This window comes from Podarcis pityusensis (genome assembly GCF_964106645.2).
Source record: "Podarcis pityusensis genome assembly, chromosome: 2".
NCBI classification, from domain to species: Eukaryota; Metazoa; Chordata; class Lepidosauria; order Squamata; family Lacertidae; genus Podarcis; species Podarcis pityusensis.
In genome coordinates, this window is record NC_138029.1 from 24,326,932 (window position 1) to 24,352,087 (window position 25,156).

The window sequence follows — 25,156 nt, forward strand, 5'->3', positions numbered from 1 at the left end:
CTTTGCTCCTAGCAGAGAGGACTCCAACTCTGATAGGAAGAAAATATTTGTGATTGCTTTAATAACTGCTAAAGGTTACACTGAAAAACACCAGGCACTCTCAGTGCTAAGCAGTTCCAATAGATAATGCAGTGAGATTATGATTTCTCTGCCCTCTCAAGTCTCCATTTGCCAAAGGCACCAGCACTGTTTCTGGGGTGGGGGCGCTGGCAGGGGAGAGGAACTGAGAACATCAAGCAATGTGTGAAAAAGTTTCGGAACACAAGGTCATTTTAATTCATAGTTTCCTTTTTTAAAAAAAAAACTCATCTTTGCTCAGCTTTGATATTTTTTGTTCAGAAAAGTCATTCCTCTTAAAGCCTTGTCATTAAAGAAAGTTGGCTCTTTTACAGCACATTATCAAAGAGAGTAGAAATTGTAAGTTACTGAAATGAAATTGCGTGATCAGTTCTAAGTCTGGTAACCCAAAAAAAGGAAAAAACACAGTTTGGCTTTTGTGCTAGTGCTCCCTGCCCCCCCCCCCCCCGTATTAGTGTTACAGTGAGGGTTTCCTACATTTCTTTTTTGTGCAACATTGTACAAACGTAGCCCATCCCCACTGCATTTTGTGTTTAAGTTTGGTAAACTAACACACACACTTAAAATTAGTTGGGCTTTTATGATGCTTGGGTTTTTTGTTTTTTTGTTTTGTTTTGTTATTGTGGTTTACAAAGCTCCCATAGGCTATACAAACATAACCAGCACCCCTTTGGGCTCCCTTGCCCTGAAGGTTATGGGTTACTCTTGGGCTAGAGGGTGTGTGTGAAATGAACCAAAGGATGCAATTGAAAAACATATGGCAGAGGGGTATGGCTTTTTAAATGTAAAGCCAGAAGAAGCCAAACCATTGGTTAATTTGAGTGTGTGTGTGTGTGTGTGTGTGAGAGAGAGAGAGAGAGAGAGAGAGAGAGAGAGACTCATTTTCTTTACAATCTGCATTACTTTTCAGTGGTAAAGTGATGGTTTAAAATGTTCACGTTGTAACACTTGTACATTCAGGCCATGTATAGGTCTTTACAAGGAAACTAAGTGAAACGTTTACTCTAACCTTAACATATGGATCCTGGTCAAAATCTGCCCAACTCAGATTCACCCCACTGTGTTATAGTCATAATTACTGCATTCCACTCTTGAGAGAGAGAACAGAATGGGTTGTATCCAAATAAATTTTACTCGGAGCAGACCCACTGGGTTGCACTCGGTGCTATTTTTCTAGAAAAAGAGGTGCCACAACTCACCATGAACACCTCCCTCATTCTCTTAGGATGGCATTGGAGAGGTGCCAGAACCCACCTGAGAGGTTCCAGCAAGTTCTGGCTGGAGAAAAAGCCCTGGTTGAACTCAGCATAGCACTAAGTAAATTGTTGTGGAAGTAGAGCTATTTGTGCTTGTGCAAAGGGACTCTTCTCCCCCAATCTCCTCTCCCTGTGCGTACTCTGAATTTGTTCCCCAACCATCAGGATCATATTTGGGCAAGCAGGGGGAGTCCCATCGTGCAAGCAGAAGTTGTTCCTCTTGTGCAAGGATTTAGTTGACTACCGCCCGTTGAAGTTAATGGAACTAAGATTGTCATTCCCATTAATTTTAATGGGTCTACTCTTGAGTATTGCATTAGGTACAACCCATTGTCTTTCCAGAGCTATCGCACAAGGGTGACAGACTCCTTAAAAGTATCTCAAACGGTACTTTGATAACAAGCTGGGATATAATGGGGAACCATTCACCTTTCCTTCATTTTGGGGAGTCATATATTACACACACACACACACACACAGGAAAATCGTTGTAACTTTACGCTGAAATGCAGTAGCTTTGTAGGACTAAGGTGGAAATTTGCAGACAGTAATGCACCATACATTTTCTTCTTAGAATTGTAAGCATCACAGATGTTACTCCTTTTTTCCAATAAATGAGCCTGAGTCAGGGGTAGCAAATATGGTGCCCTTCATATGTTGTGAGGCTCTAACTCCCATCATCCCTGAACATTTGCCATACCAACTTGCGCTGGTGGGAATTGTAGTCCCCACAGCATCTGAACGGCACCATATTGGCTTTTCCAGATGCAAACTATGTTAGTCCTGATCCAATATTCCCTCTGCTCATGGGAACTGCAGGTCATGTGTGAAGCTTTCATGTGACTCATTTTCACATTAAGCTGCCTTTGGTATGGAAGCGAAAGGGGAGCCCTTGCTCACTAGAGAACTTGATTTGCACTCCTGCAATGTTAAAACCTGAATCTCTGTGACTGTAGTCCTATATATACACTTAAGTAAGAAAACGATGGAGCTTACTTCTGAGTTAGACACGTATAGAATTGGCCTGTATAACTTTTGTTGAATTGGTTTTGAACACACCAAGGTGTATTTCCCTGATAAAGGTGTTCAACACCAAGTATAATACATTTGTTTGGAGCCACACACAAACTTTGTTTTCATTCAGTCATGGTCCTACTACCTGTGGAAGATATGGATTCATATAACATTATTTTTAAAGCACTAGAATGCTTTTGTAGACCATTTGGCCATTCCAGAGGGCTCCACAAGTGACATCACAGCTCCCGAAGTGTCGCTTTTCCCACTTACCCATTTGGCTCACAGAATGTTTCCCTGGTGCCTGCCTTTGTTCAGAATGTTTCCTACCATTCTGATGATGCATCAAAAGTGTCTGAGGGATTCCTTTCCATTGTGCTTTAAGATTTGGTAAGGGAAGGGTTGGCATCATGAATGGGATGGCACGGCATGCAACACACAAAGCATCACCATCTAGAAATAACACGGTTAATTTCCACCACACCTAGAAATAGCTAGATCACCATTTTCATATGCTATCTTGGCCCAGTCAGCAGGCACAAATTTCTAAAGTGGAACTGAAATTGCATGATTGAATAGTATTACATTGACAAGCATGATGTTCAAACACAGATGGAGGAGGTTCGGAAGCACTTGTGGGCCATTCCAGCACTAATGGAGGGTGAGAAGAGATTTCAGGGGTGCCAGTGGTACCCTTTAAAAGTTCAAAGGATTGGATATTCTAAGCTTGACTATGAAATTCAAAGTGTTGGATACATCTAAGTTTAGATTCCAAAAACCAGTGTATATTAAGAGCATTGTTGTGGTTCATTTTCTTGTCTCACTGCTCAGGGACAGGTGCACCTCAAGAAGAACATTTTTGTCATCTGAAACATGGGGGAGGGCGGTTAACCCCCCCCTCCATACCACACCTGTGAAAAAAGTAATGCCTCTGTAAATGCCACCATTAACTTAGCTTGCATTTTCCAGGAGACACATGCTTGCTTGTGTTCCCAAGCTTTCTCTGTGTTAAACATCCACATTCCAGCAGATTGCAGATCAAGAGGGAACCCCCCCCAAAAAAACCCCCACCTTTCTCTGAAAGAGTTCAGACAGGGTACTAGGAAGTAGCACTGGCACTCCTACATTGGCTCCCAGTCCATTTCTGAGCACAATTCAAAGTGCTGGTGCTGACCTTTAAAGCCCTAAGCGGCCTTGGCCCAGTATACCTGAAGGAGCATCTCCACCCCCACCGTTCAGCCCAGACACTGAGGTCCAGCTCCAAGGGCCTTCTGGCTGTTCCCTCCCTGCGGGAAGTGAGGTTACAGGGAACCAGGCAGAGGGCCTTCTTGGTAGTGGTGCCTGCCCTGTGGAACGCCCTCCCATCAGATGTCAATGAAACAAACAACTATCTGACTTTCAGAAGACATCTGAAGGCAGCCCTGTATTGGGAAGATTTTAATGTTTGAAGTTTTATTATGTTTTTAATATTCTGTTGGGAGCTGCCCAGAGTGGCTGGGGAAACTGGAATGCAGATGCGGCTTCTGCAGGTTTTGTTTGCCCCCTCTCCCCAATCAGCTCCCATCAAGCAAGGAAGGGGCTTGGAGATGCCACAGGACAGCTCCAGGGGAAGCTGTTTCTGATTATATTGCATTATGAGAAAGCATACCAGCAGTGCTTTTTCCCCAGGAGGTACTCAATGGTACACAGTACCAGCACCTCTTGTTGTTGTTGTTGTTAAAAAGTGTGGCACTTACTGTAACAACTTTATGGTGAGTACTGGTACCTAGGGGGGAACACTGCATACTAGCAAAGGTAATATGGATCATTTCTATAGAGGCAAAGGATAGGAAGTGCCAAGTTGGCAGGCTTACTGTACAATCCTATTACACATTTACTCAGAAATCTGGTGTATTTTATGTCAATGGAGCCATCAGGTAAGTGGGTTTTGGATTGCAGTCTAGAGCTTCTTTCCTGTTGCCCTTTTGGGGCTTTTGATTTGCCCTTAAAATCTTTCCTGCAAGACATTCTCCAAACTAATAACTCTAGGCTCCTTAGTGGTTGAGATGTAATGCATGAAACTTAACATTAATTACCCTGGGCATAGCAACTTAAGTTGGTTTGTGACTGTGATAAACCTGTAGCTCTAAAATGTACAGTAGAATGCCTTTCTATAAGAAGAGCCCGGTTGGGTCAGACCAAAATGCCTATCTAGTCCAGGGTTCTGTGCTTGCCATGCACAGCACGTGAGAAGCCGCAAGCAGGATATTCAGGAAGCATCACTCTTTCCACTTATTACCACATTATAACTGTTATTTATACAGAGCCATCACTGTATATGGCTCTGTTACACAATTTAAGAGAAGGAAATCTACCCTGAAGGACAGCTTTCCAAATTGTGTATCACAGCATGCTAGTGTGTCAGCTACAGTGTGTAGGTGTGTTGCACAAATGCTCTTATAAGGGGTTAGTTTAATGCCCGGTTTGCTAGTAAAATTGAATTACTGTGTCGCGAAATGATGCATGTCTTAAAAAAGTGTGTCGCCAACATGAGAAGGTTGGAAAACTCTGATCTAAAACAATGAATGAAGACGATAAAGTCAAAATCCTTAAGTTTAAATGCACGATTCACAAGACCAAAGAACCTCAGTAGAAGGACCTTTCTTAACAAAGTGCTGTCTAAGCCTGCTGGGCACTATCACCACTGAGAATTCACTCTTCCACCACATCCTACATCCCCTTTGGGTAAAAAAACCCAACAACCCTCAAGTGAAGAACAGGCTGTTGTTGTGTAGTCTTCCTAGACTCCTCAGAGCACAGTTTTTAAACCATAACCAGGAGTGAGGAACCTGCAGCCCTCCAGATTTGCTGAACATCATCTCCCATCATCCTTGACATTTGGCCACAATGGCTGGGGCTGATGGGAGTTGGAGTTCAGCAGCATCTGGAGGGCTGTAGGTGCTCCATCTCTGACCCTAATCAAATGGAACGTGTCTACTACCCTCATTCTTCAATTCTAGAAGATTAAATTCAAACCAGAAGACACCTATTTTTAGTGTTGTTGTCGTCGTTTAGTCGTGTCTGACTCTTCGTGACCCAATGGACCAGAGCACGCCAGGCACTCCTGTCTTCCACTGCCTCCCACAGTTTGGTCAAACTCATGCTGGTAGCTTCAAGAACACTGTCCAACCATCTCGTCCTCTGTCGTCCCCTTCTCCTTGTGCCCTCAAACTTTCCCAATATCAGGGTCTTTTCCAGGGAGTCTTCTCTTCTCATGAGGTGGCCAAAGTATTGGAGCCTCGGCTTCAGGATCTGTCCTTCCAGTGAGCACCCAGGGCTGATTTCCATGTAAAATGTCTGTACCCAGCTACTGGTATTCAGATATTGTTATCGTTTAGTCATTTAGTCGTGTCCGACTCTTCGTGACCCCATAGACCAGAGCACACCAAGCACTCCTGTCTTCCACTGCCTCCCGCAGCTTGGTCAAACTCATGTTCATAGCTTATAGGATTATATTAAATGCTGCTGTTCTGCGGCTCCAAGACAGCAGACTTCTGCTTGCACAATATCATTTCCCCTCTTCTCCCCAGTGCACCCTGCTCCAGAGGGTTGGAGGACCATTTGGAGAAGATTTTCAGGGCACAGGAGAGGAGAGGAAGCGGAAGTCTTGGTGCACAAGTAGAACTCTCCTCTTGCAGCCTTGGATGCAACACATAGATCTTCAACCATTCTTGCATCAAGAAATCTGAGTGTAGAAGTCATGCATGAAAGCAGTATACCTACAGAACAGTCCCATACTTCTCCTAGGTATGGTTTGATAGCTCTGTGCAAAAGATACTTGCCGGATACAACTGTCCAGATTCAGTTTAGAACAGGACTACTATACATTTCAGGTTTGTTTGTTTGTTTTTAAATGGAGCATTACTTTCACATCTTGTCTGTTTCGATCTTAAAATTGTTGCTTCTCATGTTTCCTACTCATGATTGGTATGGTGGAAGCCGGGTTCGCCAACAGCCAGAGCCAGTGATATATAGAGCCAACTAATTCTATTTTTCACCCCATCCTCTCCATGCTGAGTGCTACAAGGGCAACACTGAGACAAAGGAGAAGGAAGCTATCAACCTCCAACCCAGACTGCTTTGTAACTAAGGGATTAGGCTGAGGGTAGGGACAGCTGGCAGCTGACAGCTTAGTAGGGCAAGCCCCCATTTGCCCTAATGGACCAGCCTCCATTCCCATCATCTATGTTTGCCCCCAGAACTAAACTCAGTACCGTACGTGGTGGTTGCATAACTGAACCCAGGATCTAAACCTCAATTTTAGACCAGGAATCTAAATTAAATTATTGTTTACCTTGTCACAAAAACAACCATTCCATCATCTGGGGTCCAATCTAACAACAGCACCTTAAGTACAAGACTGGGTGTGATAGGAGGTGTAACATCTTTTAATTCACTGGACTACTGCGCATTAAGTAAGAAATCTCTCAAAAGATCAGATTTGGGGGGATGTTCCTTGATTTAGCTTTGCTCAAGTTGTCGCAGTGGCTACAAGGGCCTATGCTTAGGTTAGGTCCTTGTGAAGCACTGTAAACCATTACACCATGCTAGGCCTCTTGCTGGACTACTGTCAAGCTCTCTTTGCGAGGCTGCCCTTGAAGACCATTCAGAAATTTCCGTTGTTGTGCTATGTTGCCATTAAGGATCATGTTGCTTCCTTGTTATGTCTACTGCTTAGCTGTAGGCTGATTTCCTTATGCAATTTAAGGTGAGGGAGGTTATTACCTTTAAAGCCCCAAACAGCTTGGGGCCAAGTTATCCAAAGGGCAAAATCCCCCTACATTAATCAGTCTGAACTTTGAGATCATCCGGCAAGCCTGTCTTGTGCAAGATTTTTCCAATTGGTTGTTTGTTTACTGATCTTTTTATCTGCCACTTTGATTTTTTCCCCTGTTTTATTTGGATTATTTTGTTGTTGATTAGCTATTTTGCTTTTTATTGATGTTAGCCAGTATAAGAAGGGGAAAGAAGGGTACAAAATGCAACGTAATCAAATAACCTGGAACTCGATGCACCTTCGGACTTAAGAGAACAAAGGGCTATGACCTCAAAGACCCAAACTAGTAGCTAGTTGTTTTGCTTTATAAGTGTTCCAAAGTAAAATTAAGATTACCAGTTCAGATCTAGTTTAATCACCGTAACACATTCTCAGTAGCTTTCATTTTTGAGATGTTTTAATTGAACAAGTAACCAATAGGTTGCACCAATCCTTGCTGGTCGTTTCCAGCAGTTTAAGTACTTCACAATATCCTTGGGACCAGTTGCAGATAGGTAGCAATATCCTTGGGAGTGAGAGAAGACTGCATTAGGCAAACAGCCCAGAAGTGAATTAGCGTCATGGACAAATAAACCTTTGAGGTTTGTATGACCTACACATTCTCCATCTCCTTTTCCCCCACTCACAGCAGCTAATGAGAAAACTCCACCATTTGCATTTCTGAGATTCATAACGCAATTTGCATCCTTGCAAAACACTCAAGCTGCAAATTGTCCTTCCGACTCTGACCTACCTCTGATCGTGAGGCATATGTACAGGGAAGAGGAGTCTTCAGTTTTAAGGGTCATAAACCAGGTGTCAGGGTTATGACCTTCAGGGAACAGGGGATGGAATGCTGAGGATGATGGTTTATGGAACAGCCTGCAGAATCTGGTCCACAGTACATTAACATAATAATAGCTCTTGGTGTTATAGCACCTTCCAAAGACTTCAAAGCAAATTCAACAGGGCCTCAAATTGCCTGCCTCTCTTGAACCTGCTGGCTCTGCACTTTGTTCTCCACTGAAAATTGTTCCAGGTTGTGCCTGGGATGCTTCGAAAACATCTCTCAACTCTACATCTCAAAATAAGAACAGTACACACGAACACTACGAGGATTTTAATTCTTGGAGTGAGGAGTTTTAGTTGCTTCCTTTCTGTGTGAAACACCTTGATTAGAGTTCAAGGCAGAGAGGTAGACTACGGATTAAATAACAAATTTCAATGTCTGTGGGTTACACTTTCATTTTCTCATTTTTTTTAACCTTTTCAGACAGATCTTTAAAACCTCAAATAGCAACTAAATAAAAGGAAACTGGTAGTTTTCTAGTGTGCTTTTGTGAAATTTCAAATACTGCAAGTCTAATATAATACATTAAATAAATAATGGAGGCCCCCTGTGAATCCAATGTAAGCAAGACAAAACCACAAAGCTCCATTGTACCTTTTCACTGTTCTCAGGAGATGCCAGTGAGGTTGAACTCTGCTCAAGGCGGCTGCTGCCAGGTATAGAGACAGTCCGGTTCCTCATATGGACGTGACTCGAATGTAGAGGCCGTCCATAATTCTCTTGCACTGTAAAAAAAAGGGGGGTACAGGAGAAAATGAACATCTCTATCAAACGAAACCTTACAACTGAGTCTCTTGTAATCCGACTTTGGATTTGATGGCTCCATTCCTTGAAAACATCTCCAACCAGGTCTGTAGCACCTGACCTGGTTTTCTGTTAGCATCCAGGTCCATGCCGGTGTGCTGGGGTGGATTTTTTTTTAGAGCCCTCCAGGCGAGGGGCCAGCCTATCTCCAAGACCACCTCCCACTGTAGGAACCTCCATGCTGGTTGAAATCCTCTAATCAGGCTCTGCTCACTAAGTATGGTGAGATCACCAGACCCAGCACTTAGCACTAGGCAGTGTGAGGTGTCTGCTGCAGGCAGCCAATTTTGGGTGTCACGAAAGGGCAGCAAATGGTGAGTTATTTGTTACTGTCATATTTTTACCGCCAGGGAACAAACAGGCAAAGGGCTTGTTGGATTTTCGGCCTCAAGGGCCAGAATGACTATGCAACTTGACTTGGGAAGATGGGGCGCTATTTGATGTCCTGCCTCAGGCTACAAAATATTTTGTGCCAACCCTGGAAATCAATAGCAGCTAAAAGCAGGGCTTTTTATGACAGGTGCCCCTGGTCTCTGGAATGACAGTCTCCATGGTCATCAGGACTCTGTCTGAAATCAACAAGACTCTCCTCGTCCGGGAGTCATTTGGAGGCTGATTTGATTGGAGCTGTTTTGTTTTGGGGCTGCTGGATTGTGCGGTGTGAGTTTGTATTTTGCTTGTTGTTTAATCACGACTTAAATGGGGGAAATAGGTCTAATGCATGCTCCAGCCGTAACAGCTGCTGGTTGTGCATTTGGTGGCAGTGTGCATATGACTTGCATATGAGGGAGACACTGATGAAGAAATCAGTTTGAAACACACTGAGTTCAATAAAAATGTTGCTTGTGTGTGTGTGCTTTCCTCCCTTCCATTCCTGGCAGGAGGTATGGCCAGTGGTCACAACCTGCTCCCTCCAAACGTTTATGGACATGTGGGGTGGGTCATGTAATGTAGGCGCGCGCACAGTTAGAATTCTTAGAAAAACGAACATGAGCCTGGGAAAAATGGTAGAGACATCGATATTCTAAGATAAATTGCTGGTTAAGAACACCTACTGGTGATCTCTTACCCAAGGCCCCCCAAAACCTTGAACCTAGCCCAAATCCCTTGACTTCTAATGAGTCACTTGGGAATGTATGGCTCACTACACTGCTAGAAGCTTAGAAACTTACCTCTCAATACAGCTGGGGGAGACCACATGTAAACCTCAGTTATAGTCTGGAAGGATTACTCAAGTTAGCATAGTAGGGTCAGTATTGCCTCAGTTCAATCACATGAATTCAAACTTGAGGGGTAAATACAGATTTTGGTATTTACAAACTTGGTACAAATACAAACTTGGTAAATACAGATTTTTTTAGTGCTTATTTATTTTATGATATCTCTCTCTTACATTTTATATATTTGTTCCATCCTACTCCTTCCTTCCCAAGGACTTTGCACAATTATGTCAGTTTACCTCATAACGCCATGAGGTAGTTCAGACTAAAACATCCTGTTGCCCAAGGGCCAGGTTGTAAGCATGAGGGGGAAATCTAGCAGTCTAGTCCCCTCTGGAATATTACCCTCTGAAATATCACTTTCCTTTTAAAAGTAAGTCTCTACTCCTGGAGGTATCAAAAGCATGCAGACAGTCGTCTGCCCAATGGCTCACTAAGAAGTAAAGGTACAATTGGGTATTCCAGTGTTCTGATAACTGAGTACAAAGGACAGAATTCAACTAAGTAGCCCCACTAGCAGATGTTTTTGCACAAGGGTGCTTGCTGGCACAACAGAGCTTTCCCTTCTCCCCCATGACCCCCAAAGTTGGGTTGGAAGGGGTAGAACAACCCCCAGAACAGCACACAGGGGGAGGGGTGCATCTGAACGACTTGTGCTGATGGAACAATTGCCATAGCCCTACACTGAATTCCTCACTGGGATAACTGACATGAATTTGGCCGTTAATTTTAGTTTATAAAAATGATATTTTACAAAATCACTTTTATTAAAATAGAATAAATTTCAAAACATATTAACATTTCAGAACATATTAAGCTGCCTGATTGATTGTTTTGCAGTCACTTTTTGCCTTCTCAGTACAGTGGTACCTCAGGTTACATACGCTTCAGGTTACAGACTCTGCTAACCCAGAAATTGTACCTCGGGTTAAGAACTTTGCTTCAGGATGAGAACAGAAATCGTGCAGCAGCAGCGCAGCGGCAGCTGGAGGCCCCATTAGCTAAAGTGGTGCTTCAGGTTAAGAACAGTTTCAGGTTAAGAACGGACCTCCGGTACGAATTAAGTTCTTAACCCGAGGTACCACTGTACACAAGTTCTGGCTGCAAATTTTCCCAGGCTAAGCATGACAGAGCAAGAATTTGAACCTCAGTTCCAAAATCCAGACCCAGTACTCCAGGTACCACCACTGTTTCAGGTTTTGCTCTAAGGGTCGTAAGCACTGTGCTTTCGGTTATATAGGTTACCTGGGAAATTTTGAATTGGAAAATTCAAAATGGAAATTTGCAATTTTAGGCACTTATGCATGTGGCAATTGCAGAAGAAGAAAAAAGTAAGTTTGCAGTGCAACATTTTCCTATGCCCTAGAGAATGAACTTATTTGGCATGTTTACTGCACTTGTATTTAGTAAACAAAGCAAAACAACAACCTTGACACTGCCAAGCTTGCCCAATATTGCATTTGGCAATTGGCATCCATTCATTGTTGCAAATGAGCTTGTGAAACGGAAAATCTTTCACAGAAAAATAAATCACTAGAAAATTTCCCTTGCAGCCCCTCTTCATGCTCTCTGCCTTTCTTTAGTGCAGCTTCATATGAATGCTGCTAATAATAATAATAATAATAATAATAATAATAATAATATTTTACCCCAGCCCTTTTCCCTGAGAGGGACTCAAGGCAGCTTACAGATAAAATAAGAACAGCTAAAAACATAGGAAGAGGAATGAAATAAAAATACAGGTAAACATTATTCCTATATGCCGATCATCTCTATGTAGGAGAAAATGTGTGACGTCATTCATGAGAAGCTGGGCAAGGGTTTAGATTACCCAAAGGTCATGGACCAAGTACATTTGTGCTGTACTTCAAATGTGATAAAGAGTAGACTTCCCTCCCTAAACCTCCATGCGAGAGTCTCCTCCAATTCGCCCAGGCTGTGCTAACATGTTGTGTGTGACTTTGAAAGCATCCCCTGCTTCCCACCACCACAATCTTTGTTACCTGGCCTATTGTGGGCTTGGCAGGGCCAATGGAAGAGTGGTCTGATTCGAAGTGCAAGTGCCAACCAAGTTTAAACTCTCCAGCTCCCCACCAGGAGGCAATTATTGCCTCGGTCGCTTCCTTTGTTCTCAGTCTGCCATGAACTGCGATCAAATTAAACGGGCCCTTGCCAATGGCTCCTGCTCATTTGCAATAGAAACCTCCTCACACAAATGGCACCGGGGACGGGTCCTCTTCTCCCTGAATGGGCAAAGTGGCTTAATTCAACAGCTCCTCTGTGTCCGGTCCTCTTTTCCTTCTCGCCCACCATGTTTCCCATGCCACAGAATTTCTCCATGTTTTCCCTCATGATTGTCTAGGGAGGAGCAATTCGAGAAATGTTGCTTGTCCAAGAATTGTGCTTCGGCTGGTCATTTATTTGTAATCATTTGCTAAAACTCCCACTGGAACTACATGGCAGAGACAATTGAATCATCCTGGTGAATTAAAGCAGACAGAATTTTAATCATCTTTTTTTTTTTTAATGTATAAAGGAAATTGATTTTATTCCTAGGAGGGGATTCTGTGTGGTCTCGTACTACTTGCTTCTCTGGCTGAAACCCCAGACCTAGGATGAACTAATTAATTGAGTTTACTCCACACAATGCCTGGCAAAGGCCCTCTGCAGAAGCTTTTAGGGAAATGAGTAGAAATGCTGCCGAAACAGTTGTTTACAATGGCGTGAGGTAGCTTGGAATGATGGAGAGGCTGTGCATGCTGTTGCTTTCAAGCAGCACAATCTATAAATCACTGGCAGGCACAATACGCCAAAGGCCAGGTTGACTGCCTTGAAGTCAGCTGTGGCGATCTGGTGCTGTGGATTGGCTGAACCGGCCAAAGAGCTCACAGTTTCGTTTGCCGTAGTTTCTGCTCTTCCACAATGGATAGCTCTCCCCCTTTATTTGAGACAGGGGTGGGGAACCTTTTCCCACCCAACAGTTGCATTCCTCCACGGGTCACACGCCAATGGAAGGTAGGGCAAGAAGCAAAACTGGATGAATAGCCATGAATGCGATTTCTACACACAGCTATTTCTGTTGTTGTTGTTTAGTCGTTTAGTCGTGTCCGACTCTTTGTGACCCCAAGGACCAGAGCACGCCAGGCACTCCTGTCTTCCACTGCCTCCCACAGTTTGGTCAAACTCATGCTGGTAGCTTCAAGAACACTGTCCAACCATCTCATCCTCTGTCGTCCCCTTCTCCTTGTGCCCTCAATCTTTCCCAACATCAGGGTCTTTTCCAGGGAGTCTTCTCTTCTCATGAGGTGGCCAAAGTATTGGAGCCTCAGCTTCAGGATCTGTCCTTCCAGTGAGCACTCAGGGCTGATTTCCTTCAGAATGGATAGGTTTGATCTTGCAGTCCATGGGACTCTCAAGAGTCTCCTCCAGCACCATAATTCAAAAGCATCAATTCTTCAGCGATCAGCCTTCTTTATGGTCCAGCTCACACTTCCATACATGACTACTGGGAAAACCATAGCTTTAACTATATAGACCTTTGTCGGCAAAGTGATGTCTCTGCTTTTTAAGACACACATGCAAACACACAGGGTTATTGGCATCCATCTGTCTCAAGAGACAATGGAGTGCACCTCTGGAGGTGAGGTCAAACTGCTGCATTAGCAGCACCAAAGTGAGCGCTCCGGGGCACAAACCAGGGCAGTGCATATGGAGGTCCTGGGCTGCCCAGACAACAGGACCCCCCCCCCATCCTTCTCGGCCTCACTGACGTGGTCCAAAGGAAAGCAGAAAAATATGTTTGGCACCAACATGGCTGCAGGAGTTTCTGGAAAGAGGTGTACAAGGCACCATCCAACTGCCTAGGGACTCCACTCTGGATTTCTGTAAGGGTTTACTCTTTAGCCTTTTATTCTCCAGAAGATATCCCACAAGCCAGCGGAGATTTAGGGTCAGAGTTTTCCTAGGTGGGCTGCCTTCCCAGGTTGATGAACACCATCTGCCCCTCACTACAGCATGTGCAGAAACCGCCTTCTTGACCTTTCGGCCCACTTGAGCCCCAATTGAATCTTGTCCACTCAATCCACAGAAGGGAGCAGGTTAGAGCTGAGTACAGTGGGGACCAAAGGTGGACAAAGTACCCAAGAAGGTGTCCCCCACCAGAGGTACTACCCCTCCACTAACACTACACACACCCATCCAGGGAAGCACATTCCAGCTGGTGCTTTAATGTAGAATTGGTTCACATTTGCAAGATGTGTTCGACTCTTACTGTCGAGCCGTAAAAGCTGCTTGACAGAGATGGTGGACTTCTTCTTCCTTGGAGGTTTTTAAACAGAGGTTGGGTGGCCATCCGCCAGGGATGCTTTAGCTGAGATTCCTGCATTTCAGGGGGTTGGATTTACGATTACCCTTGGGGTCCCTTCCAACTCTACAATTCTATGATTCTAAGTGTTCAGTAATCGGGTGACGAGGGGGTGAAATTGCAACAGTTAGTGCTTCATAGTGCCTAAGTGAGTAAGCGATGAATCAGGGAGTCTCTGGTAACCTCTGCCACAAACTCTTAGGCAAGCCATACTCCACCATGTTTTAGGGTTGCCATATTTCAAGAGGTAAAAATCCACACACAAAAAGTGGTTGTGCTTTTCGAGGGCAATCACCTGATAGCCCCTCCGCTGCCAAGCCCAAGCTGCCCATGCCAGAGCCTGGGTCATCCGTGCCAGAGCCACCCATGCACATTTAAAAAAAAACAAAACCCAAATCCAGGACATTTGCTTTAAAATGTAAAATCCCCCCTAGATGGGCGTGTAGGGCCCACAAAAGAGGACATGGCTGGAAAGTCCCAGACGTATGGCAACCCTATTTTACACATACATACATACAAACACACACACACCACCTGCAATATGAGAGACAACAGTGCTGCCTTAAGGAGCACGGTAGTTGTAAAGATTATAATAACTAGAAAATGGCATGCACCCTGCCATACAGGCAGGTGGGATCTAAGCAGCCTGCTGGGGCGTGGGTGGCACAAATCAGTAGGGGGCGAGGCCTAGAGGCCTAGAGCAAAATTGGGTGGGGCAGCAAATGTGACTTTTCCCTTTGTACAGAATATGAGTTTTCTACACACACTCGCACGGCCTCCAATCAGGCAAACAGGAAGCAATATCAAAGTTCAAGGACACATTTCATCCAGGGGGAAAAAATACTTAAGGAGGGTACAAAGCAGAGCTGGTGCGGTGTGTGGCCTAGGGAGAGGGTGTGTAGCTTGGGAAGAGTCCCAAGGGCCAGAAGGAAAGGCCTTGAGGGCCACATTCTGCCCCCAAGCCTGAGGTTCTCCACCCCAATGGTATGTCTTAGGTGGTTCTGGTTTTGCCCAGTCTGAACTGAAGAATGGGGAACTGCAGAATGAACGAAGGCATTTTGCACATTGTATTAAAACATAGTTAAAATATACTACGATTTAACGTAAACATGCATGCTGCTGAATTAGGTAAAATAGGTTATGTCCAGTCAAATTTGACTATGGGGTGTGGTGCTCATCTATGAGGGAGCCAGCGTTTGTGCGCAGATAGCTTTCCCGGGTTATGTGGCCAGCATGACTAAACCGCTTCTGGCTGAAATAGCATGCACTTAGCTCCTCCTCTGCTGCTGCTGCTGCCACCTGAAAACAAACCCAAGCTTGTGGTTTGTTGGTCACCAGGCAACACACAGCCAAGGTTTGTTCTCGGCTTACTGCTCATAGTTGGTTTTTTTTTGGGGGGGGGGGAACAAAGCATGAACCTGGATTTGGATGTAACGCTAAGCGGACCATGGTGAGGAGCAGGGGAGAAGTCACGCACACTGTGTGTTTATCTTAAACCATAGTTTATATTAATGATTGCTGAATGTGATGTGTGAACCAGACCTCTCTCTCTGTGTGTGTGTGTGTGCAGTTGTCAAACGAAAGAGCAATAAAGATGTGGAGAGCCCCATCTATAGCCTTATTTTTGTAGAGACTTATTTTCTGTTTGGAACAAAACTGCCATGCCAGGAGTAAAATGTTTACGGGGTGGGGGTGCACAGATGAACCATTTATCACTCATTTTGGGATCACCTGTGGTAAAATGCTCCTCAGTCTCCTTACTGGGAGAAATTAGCTAGTAGATTTTATTTTTATTTTGTTTATTAGATTTAAATACTGCCCTTCATCCTAAGATATCAGGGCTGCTCACACAATAAAATACAGGACAAAAACAACAACAAAACAGCATAACTACAACTCCCCTCCTTCCCACAGACACATTTAAAATAAGGTTACCAGATTTTTTTCAATGAATCCGGGGACACTTTTCAACTTCAATGGATTTTGTATGGGGACTGATTTGTAAATCCGGGGACTGTCCCCAGGAAACGGGGACTTCTGGTAACCTTAATTTAAAAGGATAGAATATTAATCAGCCCAAAGCCTGGTTGAAAAGGAAATATAGATGATGTAAAAGACCTCAGCCTGGAGAGCTGCTGCCAGTCTGAGTCAACAGTATTGGGCTAGATGGACTGGATATATATAAGGTAGTTTTCCCATGGACTCTACACAATTGTGCATTGCCTTTAAGGAATTAGCTTCATGATACTTCTACTGTTGCTTTTTAAATTATTATTATTATTGTAAGCCTCTTTTGAGAGCCCCTGTGGCCACAAAGCAACCATTACATTTAAATATAAATAAACAAACTCGCCCAAGCTTAAGTGTGACCTCAAACATGCAAGCCCTCTCCTCTTTGCGCTGCCTGGAGCGTATCCAAGGGGCCCTTTCATTCCTCCCTCTAATTTAGTTTACTAGCAAAACGCAGCAGTGAGATTACTTTTTTTAAAAAAGAAAATATCCCTTCCATGCCTGCCGAGCTTAGAAGGAGCTGCCCCAGTGACCCGGTTCTTCCAAATCTCACCATTTGTCTTCCCTCAAAAGGGGGACCTGGAATTCCTGGCTACCTTGGAGCCTGTGGTCATGAGGACACTGCAGACAGGATTACAGAGGGGGCTTTTCTTTCTCTAGGCCGGGGCTGGGGGTTTGTCTGCATTTCTCTTCTGACATCTCATCTCCAAGGAAGCTCTCTCTCTCTCCCCCCCCCAATCCTGCCGCCGCCCACACACCCCCACCAGCGAGCCCAGTCTTCACTTTCTAAGAAGGATGCTACCCACTGAGCTATTCAAAGCAGTTAAATGAGAAAAGGGGGTTAATAAAGCACATGTTGCGGGTGGGGTAGGGGGGGCGTAGAGAAAAGAAAAGATTAGAAGGGCTGATGTTTTGGCTATGGGGCCTTCTTTTGACCATGAAGTGGGGGGGAGAGAGAACAAGATTATTGTTCGCACGCACACACACACACACTCCTTTCCCACTATCCAAAGGACTTCATAGCCAGAATGCCACCACTAATCCAATTGTCCCTCACTAACAAGTTTTATCAACATAGTTCTGCAATTCTATGATCCCTCTCCTCCACCTCACCCTGCCAGCCATCTCTGCATTCTGACACCTCTTCTTTCCTTATTATTATTATTATTATTTATTATCTTCTCCTCTCTCCAGAGTACATTTTCAGTTTCAGATAACAAGGTACCTATTCGTTACAGCCCCCCTCGCAACCTTTGCTTCACTGAGAGTTGTGATCCTAAACCACCCTTACATGTGCAAAGATACATAACATGGAGAATCTCTTCCCTCGAGAAAGACCTGAGGTGGTGGAAGGTAGACCTTTGAGGATCAACAACACCTCGGAATTGGGGGTGGGTGGGTGTCCTAATCCCACCCCCTTTCTTTCCAGACAAAGACATTCCATTCACTTTCCAGCATTAAACGGCTCAGACCTTCCGCATCCACAAGGCTTCCACGAAAACAGGGAGACGGGCGATTCGAAGTAATGGAGTAGTCTAGCAAAACACCAGTTGACACCATCTCACGTTCTATTTCTAATCTTCAGGGATGAGGGCCCACAGTTAACAGAGCCAAATCAGCAATGCCCACCCACAAGGAAGGAGGTCTTGGCAAACCTGGGGTAGTTTGCAGAAGTAGATGGGAGTTAGAGGGGGAAGGACCTGAAAACGTCCCCATGATGGCTAAGCATGCTCAGTGTCCGTTAATGCCAACTTGACTGTTGGAGAGGGAGGTTAAAAACTGGGGTGGAGGAGATGGAATGGAGTGTCTAGAAAATTAGAAGCAATATAAATATAAATGGGCTGGACAGATCCCTCTCATCGTCAGGATAGGGCGCTTCCTAGTTCACAGTAAGAAGCTGTTTTTAAATATCCCCAGGAAAAGATGTCAATAACTGCCCATAGAAATCAGGGGGGGGGGGTCCTTAATATTGCTGGGCTTGGACACCAGTGCATCCACACACACCCCCAACAGAGAGTTCCTGCTCTTCTAAGTTCTTATTTAGTGTGGTTATTACAAAACAACCCTTCCAATGGAATTCCAAAGTGAATTATCCCCAAGTACAGCAAGACCTACTACTGCCCTGCAGTGTAGGCAAGGCTTTATGTGATTTCTGTGCTGTTCAGAGGTATTAGGACTCTGTTTCAGGTTGGATGTTAGGCAGAAATACAGAGGGTGTTATCCATTGCTTCTATCCCCACACTGCAAGTTGAACTGAGGCAGCAGGATACAACATCCCTGCAGTGCGGTTCACTGTAATATACCCTACTGCAAGCGGGAGGGCTGTGTTGAGTAACTTACAATATCCCCATTAGCATTGCAGACTTATTTAAATTGCGCCCCCCCCCCAAGATCTCCTCTCAGCTAAATCAAGTACTTAATTGACTTGCATACACAGCTCTTTTTTTTTTAAGCTATCTTTAAGAATTGCACATGAAGTAAAAAACAGAACCACATTAGAGCAGGGAAAAGTCACATCCAGTTTAGGCTTCATCTGCAGCTAATTTTTTTTTAGATTGTATCAGGGCCGGATTTAGGTTTGATGAGGCCCTAAGCTACTGAAGGTAATGGGGCCCTTTATATGTCTAGCTGTCCTTTGTCAACAACAAATTGTCACTGCTTTTTGTGTTGAATATATGCCAGTGATATTTTAGGGAGCAGGCTAGCCCATTACTTACATCATAGGAGCCTACACAACACAACACAAACCACTGTTGCTGTATGTAGGATTTTATTTTATTTTATCTTATATTTTGGAAATGCACATCCAGGTTTTCTTTCCTTTAATTTTTTTTGGGGCCCCCAAGAGAGTGGAGCCCTAAACTATAGCTTGTTTAGCTTATACGTAAATCCGGCACTGGATTGTATCCATCAGTTTTAGGGGAACTGATAAAATACAAAACGTTGCTTCCAAGGATGGCCAAACTTGACCCTCCAGCTGTTTTGGGACTACAACTCCCATCATCCCTAGCTAACAGGACCAGCGGTCAGGAATGATGGGAATTGTAGTCCCAAAACAACTGGAGGGCCAAGTTTGGCCATGCCTGTCTGATAAAGGTTAAAAACTAAGTAAAAAATGCTACATGCCGTGATGATTGTGTGATGCTGGAATCCCTCCCAAAACTAAGAGTCTTGTGCCACCTAAAAAACTAACAATTTCTTATGGCATCAGTTTACATGGATCACAGTTCGCTTCATCAGATGCCAATGAGTTGGGTAGGTATGTATGTAAGGGAGGGACACCAGGGGGAATGAAATGCAAAAAAGGATAGGCAGTGACAATTAGAGAGACAATTATGTGACCAATTAACAAGGCAGCGCTGGTGAAAACTGCAAACGCCCTACAACTTCTACCCGGAACACACCACAAAATTCATTGTACATACAGCCCAAGCACAAACGAAGATGCAACCACATCTGTTCAGACTAATTGGGCAAGAGGCCAGCAACTTAAGGATTCACAGCAAACATTGGTAATCGACGCATTTAGTATGATGAAAATCAGCTCATCTCGATTCAAGCAACAGATAACAGAACCGAATTGCCTAATAAAATGCAATTTAGGGTTTCACAATGGAGTTTCTCTTTGATGTCCCTTTGTTTGAAGTGCAACTCAAGGTCAGTTGCAGAGCGTACTGGTAGACTGAAATAAGTTTCTGGACTTTGCCATAGTTGATATCAACTTTGTGTTGATTTATTCATCTTGCATCAATTGATCTGCTGGCCATGTGTTAAATGCTGGCAGCCGATGACACACAGCACTTTGAATTAACTGTGACAGTATGTCTGGCATTGCTAGGTTCTGCAGTGGTGTTGCTACTGCTTGGATATGGGGACAAAGCTGGCCTCTTGACTTGTGTCTGTGCCTTTTGCTGCTGATTTAAGTCGGAGGAATGGTCTGTAAGCAAGTACCGGCCTGCCACCCCAAGGCCTGCGAAAGGGCACTGTCATTATCCAGGACTGTCTGTAGATAAATGACGCCTCTTTCGCCCTTGCAGCTTGGAGCAGCCCAAATGGGCCCACCTCTCTGACTTTCTCAATTCCCTCTTTAAAACGAAAAATGCCCTTATTGGGAATGATGGTTCTCAGAGTCTCCTGAAGGACAGCATTGGGTGTCAGGGTAGCATCTCCTCCTGGAAAAATGTGGGCGTTTGCTTCTCCTGGAGTGTCCTGCCAGGGCCAGCTCAACCAAGAGGCAAGCTGAGGCAAACGCCTCAGGCAGCAGGATTCACCGGGGAGAAGATCCCTAATGTTGATCTTTCTTTTCCGCCTTGTTACTGATATAGACCTTACCTCAGCCCTTCTTCTTTGGTGAGGAGGGGGATGCCATTTTGGGGTCCTCCTCAGGTGCCAAAAAGGGCCCTATTGTGAAATGGTGGCCTGGGGAGAGGGGTGTGTTGTGAGGAGAATTTTGAGGGCCAAGTAGAGGGGTTTTGAGAGCCCATTTGGCCCCCGGGCCTGAGGTTCCTCGCCCCTGTGTTATAAGCCTAACGTAGGATATTTTTCCTCACTCTCTTGGCACTTTCTTTTAAATACAAAAAAGAACAGAGGAGGGAAAATGTCAGGCCTCACACCGAAAAGGTGTGTCGTGAGGGACTGCTGCTAAGGCCGAATAAAAGTAGGCCGCTAGTGTGTAATGGGGAAAACCTTGCCTCAGAGAAAACACATTAATCTCCATTTACCTGTAATTCCCAGCAGCTGTCCTTCTCAGCCAGCCACTGGCTTTTGAAATGGGAGCAATTTGGCGCTGACCTTCAGGGAAGTGTTAGCCGTGCACCATGTTGAAAGACGAGGAAGGGAAGTAGAATTAGAAAACTGGGCTGTTTGGGAGGCCTCAGCCCTCAAATAGTTTTTTTATCCCCCATGTTCTTCCAGTAAAGGACCAACAGAGATTCTGCCGCTTTGTTTACCTTGGGACATGCCAGGTAATCTCCTCAAAGTCACTCATAATCTTGAGCAATATTCAGCTGCTAGAGGGCTAGACCTTGAGATAGAAACCCTTTTTAAAGAAAGGTGTTAGAATAATGGTTGGGAAGCTGAATGCTGTGTTTGTTCACGGGGTACGCAAGTGAGGGGGGAAGTTGTAAATGAAATTCACCCCTGAAAATGTGTGTGTGTGTGTGAGAGAGAGAGAGAGAGAGATCAAAGTTTTGCAGCTGATCTCATAAGGCTCAGCTTCCTGGGAAAAAGGGGATTGCTAATACTATGGCAGCTTTGTGACAAGGGAAGTTTTGCTCTTGTGGTTGGAAATATTGTCAGGGTAGAGAAGGGGAGGACACACCAGATGTTGTCCCACCAAGACAAAGAGAATAACGGAGAATCAAAAGTGAGAGCAGGGGCTGAAAGGAGGGATTGGGGGGTGTTTGTCTGCACACATGCGTGAGCACATGAACAGGGTATATTTGCTGTGACCTGGTGAGAGGCGGCCTGCGACTGCTACCACTGAATGCAGCAGTTCCTGTCAGTGAAACTGAAACAAGCAAAACCCAGAAACGTCTTCACATCTAGGTTGGTAATGTTTGTGGAAAACACAGTTTAGAAGCTTCCTGGGTATTGAGCATTTTGTTTCTGCATTTGGCTCTTCAGAAATGTAGGGCCATGTTTACGGCAAGGGAATGTGTGCACAGAGATTTTCCTGCCTTCCCCTGCCCATCCTATTGGGTGTACTCAATCCACTCATCATATTGCTACAAGCCTTATGATCCTCTTCTGAACTAATGGGATCATAGGAAGGCAGAGCATCTTATACAGGGAAAACCCACAACCTCCCAGGCTTTCCTCCCAAGTACACACTAGGACCTCAAGACATTCCTATGTAGGCATGCCCTTTGATTAATTTCCTATATAGCAAATAATCTTGCTTTATAGTGAATTCTCCTAGGACATGACATGTGATGTGGTTTGTGTGTGAGTATAGTGATGGGTAGCCTGGAAGACATGGGGGTTGATTTTGTTTGCATAGGCTACTAAACTCAGAACAGATTACTCCTAGTGCTTTATCATGCTGACCTTGCAATTGATCATTAACACATTAGGGCACTTCCATTTGTGAGCAACCCTCAAGGCCATTTATGTTAATGTCTAAATGTCTGATTGTTGTTGCTGTGAAAGATAAAGAAACAGAGGCATTTGTAATGCAAATGAACATTCTGACCAAAACAGATACTACCTTCAGATTACAGTGGTACCTCGGGTTAAGTATTTAATTCGTTCCGGAGGTCCGTACTTAACCTGAAACTGTTCTTAACCTGAAGCACCACTTTAGCTAATGGGCCCTCCTGCTGCTGCCGTGCCGCCGGAGCACAATTTCTGTTCTCATCCTGAAGCAAAGTTCTTAACCTGAAGCACTATTTCTGGGTTAGCGGAGTCTGTAACCTAAAGTGTATGTAACCTGAAGTGTATGTAACCCGAGGTACCACTGTACAAACCTGGCTGAAGCAAGGAGCCTTAAAGCAAATTTAAAAAAAATATTACGAAATGAGAAATAAAAAAATGCTCTCCCTCTACCTACTCCATTGAGCATAGTGATAACCTTCCTAATTATAGAATCCTAGACCTGGAAGAGGGTCTTGTGGACCTCCCAGTTCAGCCCTTGCTTGATGCAGGAAATCCAGAGTGAGAGTTTCAAGACAGTTTGAAACCACCCCACCCAGGCAGCACTCGCCACTCCCAGCAATTTATCACCTTACAGACCCAGGGATTTTGCTGGCATCATTGCTCATCCTGCTATATTCTCTTCTCTACATCCTGATTTAAGCAAACATTCCTAAAAGACAGTCCCATGGAAGGATTCCTTTCAGGCTGTGCAGATATCTGGCCATGGTGCATTTTTAAAAAAAATTAAAATATTTCTGTTTGTTCTTTTGCTCTGGATTACGCAGGTCACTTTGTACCGGGCAGATACATAGAAAATCCTACCACGGGCTAAGGAAGGGGACACGGTGACCTCCTAAAAATCCATTGCAGACATGCCGTTTTCTGATAAGCAAGCACAGGGGGGCAGCTCTCCGCACACAGCAGAAAGAGTCAAAAGACTGGGCTCCTGGAACACTTCAGACCGCAAGCAGGGCAACAGCATTTTTGAATGCTCCCCACTCCCCCAGAGGTTTAAAGACAAAACAAACTCCTTTCGAGGCAAAAACAAGAATAGCAGGGAGAAATTCTAGACAACCCTGTCTCTGTAGTCCTTGGGAAAGCAAAAAGCAAAACACATTCAGGGGTGGTTTAATGCTCCATTTTAATTTATTTATTTATTGGCTTACTGCTGGACAATAAACAAAGTATCCAAGCAGCGAACACATCCACGAAGCGGCATAGAAACACCTAGTCAACATCTGGACAGTGATAACGCAGTTACCGATGGCTGAGCGATACACCAGAAAAGACTTGTGCAAACAGGAGCGTTATGAAGCAGGCAACCAAAGCAAAGCATGGATGGTGGTTGCTTAATAATAATAGGCAAAGATTGCCACAGTCCAGGTGCAAGAGCACTAAATGCTTTGTAGCATCCTTAATAGAGCCCCTCTGGCTGTACATAAAAATTGGACAGGTAGATATGGGGCAAGATGGTCCTTCATGTCAACTGTTCTCAAGGCTTTAATATACTGATAATAAGACTGTGAATTTGAACCATATAAGCAGCCAGTGCAGTTCTTTCAGCAGAAGTTTTTTATGCTGTTGGTGGGAAGCCCCCACTGGCAACTGGGCTGCTGTGTAAGGGAAGCTCCACGTTGCACTGATTTTGAGATTCCCAATGTGCAGCACCTAAGCGATCCTAATTCTTTCAAAAGTTTATAGGAAGAGTTCCCAGCTTCCAAGACCACAGGAGCCTCTAGTGTTAGAGATGGATCCACCCCAGACGGCAAACTTGCTCCCTCAGAGGGCGGGGTGTGTGTGTGTGTGTGTGTGTGTGTGTGTGACTCCATCCAGAAATGCCTGTCTCACAGATCCGCTCGCCTCCCACAGCACCTTTATCTTGTTGCGATTCAGAGGGCAGTTTATTGGTCCCTGTCCAGCCCAACGCTTACATCCAGGCACCGGTTCCAGGTCTTGCACATCCAGGTCTTGCACATCCTTCCCTGATTCAGATGAAATAGAGGAGAACTCGGTGTCATCAGCATTCTGATAGCATCCCGCCCCAAAATGTATAACAATCATTCCCATTGGCTTCATTTCATATGGATTTTTTTAAAAAGCATTGGTGAAAAAATGGTTTTGTGTGTGGTACACCATAGCATAAAGCCCAGGAAGCTTCAGGTTGGAAAAATTGTATTTGAGGCCAGGTTGTTGATAAGCAAACAATTTATTAATTGAAATAATAAGAACGAGCTGTTACTAAAAACAGGCCTCAGCACAGAACCTATGTCTCTGCTTCTAGCCGTGTGACTTAGTTACATACCCTCCAATATTTCTCCAATTAAAATAGGGATGTCCTATAATAATAATAATAATAATAATAATAATAATAATAATAAATGATGATGATGATGATGATGATTTGTATCTGACCCATCTGACTGGGTTGCCAAGGCCACTCTGGGTGGTTTCCAACATATATAAAAAGGTAATATGACATCAAACATTAAACACTTCCCAATACAGGGCTGCCTTAAGATGTCTTCTAAAGGTTGTAGAGTTATTTATCTCTTTGGCTCAGGGGTCACATAACTCCATACTCTCCAATACTTCTCCAGTGAAAATAGGGAAAAGTGGGACATTCTGGGATTT

At 44.3% G+C, this 25,156-nt stretch overlaps 1 long non-coding RNA gene across 6 annotated transcripts in view; it reads right to left on the reverse strand.

Moving 5' to 3' along the window:
- The window catches only part of LOC308471145, a 75,409-nt gene extending 53,480 nt beyond the window's left edge, over positions 1-21,929 (reverse strand). For 5 of the 6 annotated variants that reach the window (XR_013982707.1, XR_013982708.1, XR_013982709.1 and 2 more), the window contains exons 1-2: positions 21,112-21,246; positions 8,588-8,718 (exon numbers count right to left, since the gene is read on the reverse strand). This is a non-coding gene — a long non-coding RNA (uncharacterized lncRNA). Of the gene's footprint in view, positions 1-8,587; positions 8,719-21,111; positions 21,247-21,339 lie in introns of those variants that run through there. The other variant, XR_013982706.1, reaches the window with a different exon arrangement.
- Positions 21,930-25,156: the final 3,227 nt, after the last annotated feature.